The sequence below is a fragment of the Fistularia commersonii genome, chromosome 32 (assembly GCF_037954325.1).
Source record: "Fistularia commersonii isolate RoL2024-O1a breed Wild chromosome 32, RoL_Fcom_v1.0, whole genome shotgun sequence".
Lineage (NCBI taxonomy): Eukaryota > Metazoa > Chordata > Actinopteri > Syngnathiformes > Fistulariidae > Fistularia > Fistularia commersonii.
Window position 1 is genome coordinate 11,373,865 of NC_141315.1, and position 5,330 is coordinate 11,379,194.

Sequence of the window (5,330 nt, forward strand, 5' to 3'; positions counted from 1 at the left end):
CAAGCTGGCATTCGTCAAAGAGGTTGACAGGCTAACTAACCTTGCAGAAACGCCAAACTCCATTTTTGACTGTCTAAGCAGCTACAGCACACTGAGACTGTGGCTGAGAGGCTCCTTATAATGTCATCACAATCAAAGTCATGGGTGACACCTGGGGGCCAATCAGAGGCTGCACCTGTGTCCATTTGTAGGAGAAACAACCCAGGACATTGGGAGTGGGTGGTTGAATCTCGTCTGCTGAGCAGAAGCTCTGCAAACAACTGAGACTAGCTCCCAGGAGAACAAGTAGGTGGTGAAAGTAAAATAGGGCAGATGCTAAAGGTGAAGGCAGTGATCACATCAGACACCCTTAGGTTCAAAGATGAACCTTTTCGAGTCACCCTGACTCTCGATGCAGCGACTGATCTTCATGTGTTGTGTGTGCGGCTAATGTGGCTCTGGAATCACTGAAAAGCCAAAGATTATTTCTTGGAAAGGCAGTGAAAAGGATGAAAAAGTAAGACGTTTTCAGGCTGAGAGTTTATTAAGGAGGACTGATTTTTTGACTCTGCAGTACTCATATGCCCGGAGAAAAAGGATGCATTTGAGAGTTCGCCTCTCCTGTGACGCAGAAGGTTGAGGAGATCACAGGAACTTCACCTGAAGGACACACTGAAAGACACTCCACCCTGCACAGCGCCTCATCTTGTCACGAAGGATAACGGTGACTCTCCCATAACATTCACGTATGTAGACGGACGTTCCAAGAGATGAAGTTAAACTCATCCAGATTCAGATCAACGACCACCATTGGTACCTATGACCTACAGGGTACAAATGGAAACTGGGCTATCGTAGGTCAAAGAAGGAGAGATGGAAGGCATGTTCGAAGCAGAGACAGAAGTGGAAAGGCAAGAGTCTGGGACTGAGAGGAGGGACTTTGTAGATTGGGACTATGACAGGAAAAGGTAGAGAGTTGGTGGACATGATGCAGAGAAGGAAGGTGGATATACTGTGTGTCCAGGAGACCAGGTGGAAAGGTGGTAAGGCTAGAAGCTTAGGAGCAGCTTTAAGTTGTACTATTATGATACTGACAGGAAGAGAAATGGAGTAGGAGTTATCTGGAAGGAGGAGTTTGTTAGGAACGTCCTAGAGGTGAAAAGAATGTCAGATAGACTTATGAGTCTGAAACTGGAAATTGAAGGTGTGATGCTCAGTGTTGTTAGTGGCTATGCCCCAAAGGTGGGATGTGAATCTGAAGAGGAGGAGAACTTCTGGAATGAGTTGGATGAAGTGATGCAGAATATTCCCAGAAATGAGAGAGTGGTCATTGGTGCAGACTTCAATGGACATGTCGGTGAAGGCAATAGAGGGGATGAAGAAGTGATGGGCAGATTTGGTATCCAGGATAGGAATGCAGAGGGACAGATGGTGGTAGATTTTGCAAAAAGGATGGAAATGGCTGCAGTGAACACCTTTTTCCAGAAAAAACAGGAACATAGGGTAACTTATAAGAGCGGAGGTAGGAGCACGCAGGTGGACTACATCTTGTATAGACGAGGTAACCTGAAAGAGACCAGTGACTGCAAAGTAGTTGTAGGTGAGAGTGTAGCCAGACAGCATAGGATGGTGGTTTGTAGGATGACTCCGGTGACAAGGAAGATGAAGAGGACAAAGGCAGAGCAGAGGACAAAGTGGTGGAAGCTGAAAAGGGAGGAGTGTTGCATGGTTTTCAGGGAGGAGTTGAGAAAGGGTCTGGTGGTCAGGGTGAGCTGCCAGATGATTGGACAACAACAGCTAGTGTTATCAGGGAGACAGGTAGAAGAGTACTTGGTGTGTCATCTGACTTGTGACTTGTATGCTCAGTTGGACAATAAGGAGGGAGAAAAATGATCTATACAAGGTGGCAAAACAGAGAGATAAAAATGGAAAGGATGTACAACAGGTCCGGGTGATTAAGGACAGAGAGGGAAATGTATTGGCGGATGCTAGAAGAGTGATGGGAAGATGGAAAGAGTACTTTGAAGAGCTGATGAATGGGGAAAATGAAAGACAAGCAAGGGTAGAAGAGGTGAGTATTGCAGACTACAAAGTAGGAGTGATTAGTGAAAGTGAAGTGAAGAAGGCGTGGAAGAGGATAAAGAGTGGAAAAGTAGTGGGTCCTGATGATATACCTGTGGAGGTGTGGAAGTGTCTAAGTGGGGCAGCAGTATAGTTTTCGAGTAGATTATTTTAAAGGATCTCAGACTGAGAAGATGCCTGAAGAATGGAGACAAAGTGTGATGGTGCCTATTTTTAAGAATAAAGGGGATGTGCAGAATTGCGGCAACTATAGAGGGATTAAGTTGATGAGCCATACAATGAAGTTATGGGAAAGAGTAGTGGAAACTAGACTGAGAGCAGAAGTCAGCATTTGTGAGCAGCAGTATGGCTTCATGCCTAGGAAGAGTACTACAGATGCAGTATTTGCTTTGAGAATGCTAATAGAAAAGTACAGAGAAGGCCAGGGGGAGTTGCATTGTGTTTTTGTAGACCTAGAAAAAGCATATGACAGAGTGCCAAGAGAGGAGCTCTGGTATTGTATGAGGAAGTCTGGAGTGGCAGAGAAGTATGTTAGACTGGTGCAGGACATGTATGCTAGCTGTGAGACAGTGGTACGGTGTCCTGTAGGGGTAACCGAGAAGTTCAAGGTGGAGGTGGGACTCCATCAGGGATCAGCTCTGAGCCCCTTCTTGTTCACAGTGGTGATGGACAGGCTGACAGATGAGGTTAGACAGGAATCCCCATGGACCATGATGTTTGCAGATGGCATGGTGATCTGTAGTGAGAGCAGACAACAGGTAGAGGAGGATCTAGAGAGGTGGAGGTATGCTCTGGAAAGGAGAGGAATGAAAGTTAGTCGCAGCAAGACAGAATATATGTGTGTGAACGAGAGGAACTCGGGTGGAACGGTGAGGCTACAGGGAGTGGTGATCAAGAAGCTGGAGGATTTCAGGTACTTGGGGTCAACAGTCCAGAGCGTAGGAGAGTGTGGAAAAGAGGTGAAGAGACGGTTCAAGCAGGTTGGAATGGGTGGAGAAAAGTGTCAGGGGTACGAAGAGATAGAAGAACATCAGCCAGAATGAAAGGAAAGGTGTACAAGACAGTGGTGAGATGATCTACAAACAGTAACAATGGCCAAAAGACAGGAGGCAGAGCTGGAGGTGGCAGAGATGAAGATGTTGAGGTTCTCTTTGGGAGTGACCAGGATGGAGGGTTAGGGTTAGATGAGTCCCTCAACATCTACCATCAGCACATGGTAGATGTTTAGGAGAGAAGGTCAGAGGAGCCAGACTGAGATGGTTGGGTCATGGACAGAGGAGGGATAGAGAATATATTGGTAGACGGATGCTGGAATTGGAGCTGCCAGGCAAGAGGTCTGGAGGAAGAGCAAAGAGAAGATTTATGAACGATTTATGAGAGAGGATATGAAGGCAGTTGAAGAAGAAGAAGAAGCTGCAAATCTCTTTAAGGTTCTCCAATACCCCTTCTTAGTGTCGGTTAGACCATCTGAAAACACTGATGGAATGGTTGTTTCTGCTTGTCTTACTCCTATAGAAGCATTCCCTGTTTGATGTCCACCATCATTTCATATGTTTGCGTAAGTATGAAGAGAATAGGCTTATTATTCCGATAACCAGTAGCAACTCATCAAAATATGTCATTTACCGCCTTTTACAACCGGACATAATTAATACTGAGTTGAAGATGTCACTGCTTCAGCCCCCGACACCATGGGGTTTCTCCTCTGGCCCTTTACATTACTTCACATGACATTTACTTTACATTGCTGGCATTTGACAGACGTTTTTACCCAAGGCGACTTACAAGAAGTGCAATTCAGTCACCAAAGATCTGAAGTACCAGTGATCCGAAGTCAGAAGTGACCTCTCAACCGAATAGCCGTCTCAGAACCATAAACATACATACATTCATTTCATCCTTTGCTTATTTTTTTGTTGTGAGGGGAGGTTGGGGGCTGAGTGTGATTAGCAGGGTGGTGCTCGGTGAAGACGAATGTTTTCAGCTCACAGCGAAAGATAAATCAAATAAATGCAAAGATGAACGTCCGCTCCTTCCGTGGACGCCGGCAGGAGGAGGAGGAAGAGGAGGGTGTGGACGACGCAGCGTTCCACGCAAGATCCTCGGTGAAGCCCGACGGAGGAAAGAGTTTGAAACGACCTGATCTGGATCAGGCGGAGCCTCGCCTGGCAGTCATCGCACAGGGAATCATCAACTGGCATCAAAATGGCGAGGAAGTAGGATTTAAATCCGGTGATTTGAAATATGTAACATAAAAATGAGCTTGTTTTGAAACTGTGATTTTAGGAAAGGACAGGTAGCGCCGCTTGTCCACGTCATCACGGAAACCGACGGCGCCACGTGGCGTAACGTGTTTTCTTCACCGCGTCAAGAAGACGGAGTTGAATCGCCGCGTTCAAAGAAAGAGAACGCCATTCCAGCGCCGATAAAATCCCGCTGTGGTTTCAGCAGTGTGTTGTTCTTTAGTTTGTGACAAAGCGAAAGATGTGAGGAGGTTGAGGCCCAGAGACGTGATGTTCAGCTGGGTGGAGGCCTCCAAGGCGGCGCGGCCCAGCGGCCGGGGGGAGCAGGTGGCCCAGATGCCCACGGTGGTGAGGGTGGTGGGCGGGAAGCAGACCATGAAGACGATCAGGATGGCCGTGCACATGCACGGCCTTACGCGCCTCGTCCTTGTTTCCCATCTGCCGCCCCCTCAGGGACGAGGAGATCCTCACGGAGCAGAAGGTCAACATGGCGAGCGGCACCACGAACTCCAGCACGTGGTGCCGCTCGCCACCAGGACCACCATGGCCCGCGACGCCTCCTCGTAGGACGTGAAGAAGAAGCTCCGGGCGGCGTGCTTCTCGTCGATGAGCAGCAGCGTGTCGGGGCTGCAGGTCTTCAGTGTGAAGCGGAAGATCCACCAGGTTTCCCTGCAGCCCCGAGGTCACGTCTGGCGTCGGGACCGGGAGCAGGATGACGCCCTCCAGCCGGACGCCAACCAGCTGGGGGCAGCCGCCGGCGCCGGGCGGTGGGTAAGGGTTGGGGTTAGAGCTAGGGGCTAGCATCGCGCCCCACGGCTCCAGCTGAGGCTAACGTGGCGCCGCAGGGCTCGCGGCTGAGGCTAACGTGGCGCCGCAGGGGTCGCGGCTGAGGCTAACGTGGCGCCGCAGGGGTCGCGGCTGAGGCTAACGTGGCGCCGCAGGGCTCCAGCTGAGGCTAACGTGGCGCCGCAGGGCTCCAGTTGAGGCTAACGTGGCGCCGCAGGGCTCCAGCTGAGGCTAACAGTA

General features: G+C 49.5%; 1 pseudogene; it reads right to left on the reverse strand.

Moving 5' to 3' along the window:
• Nucleotides 1-4,456: 4,456 nt before the first annotated feature.
• On the reverse strand, nucleotides 4,457-5,108 carry LOC147215522 (G protein-coupled receptor 35-like; annotated as a pseudogene).
• Nucleotides 5,109-5,330: the final 222 nt, after the last annotated feature.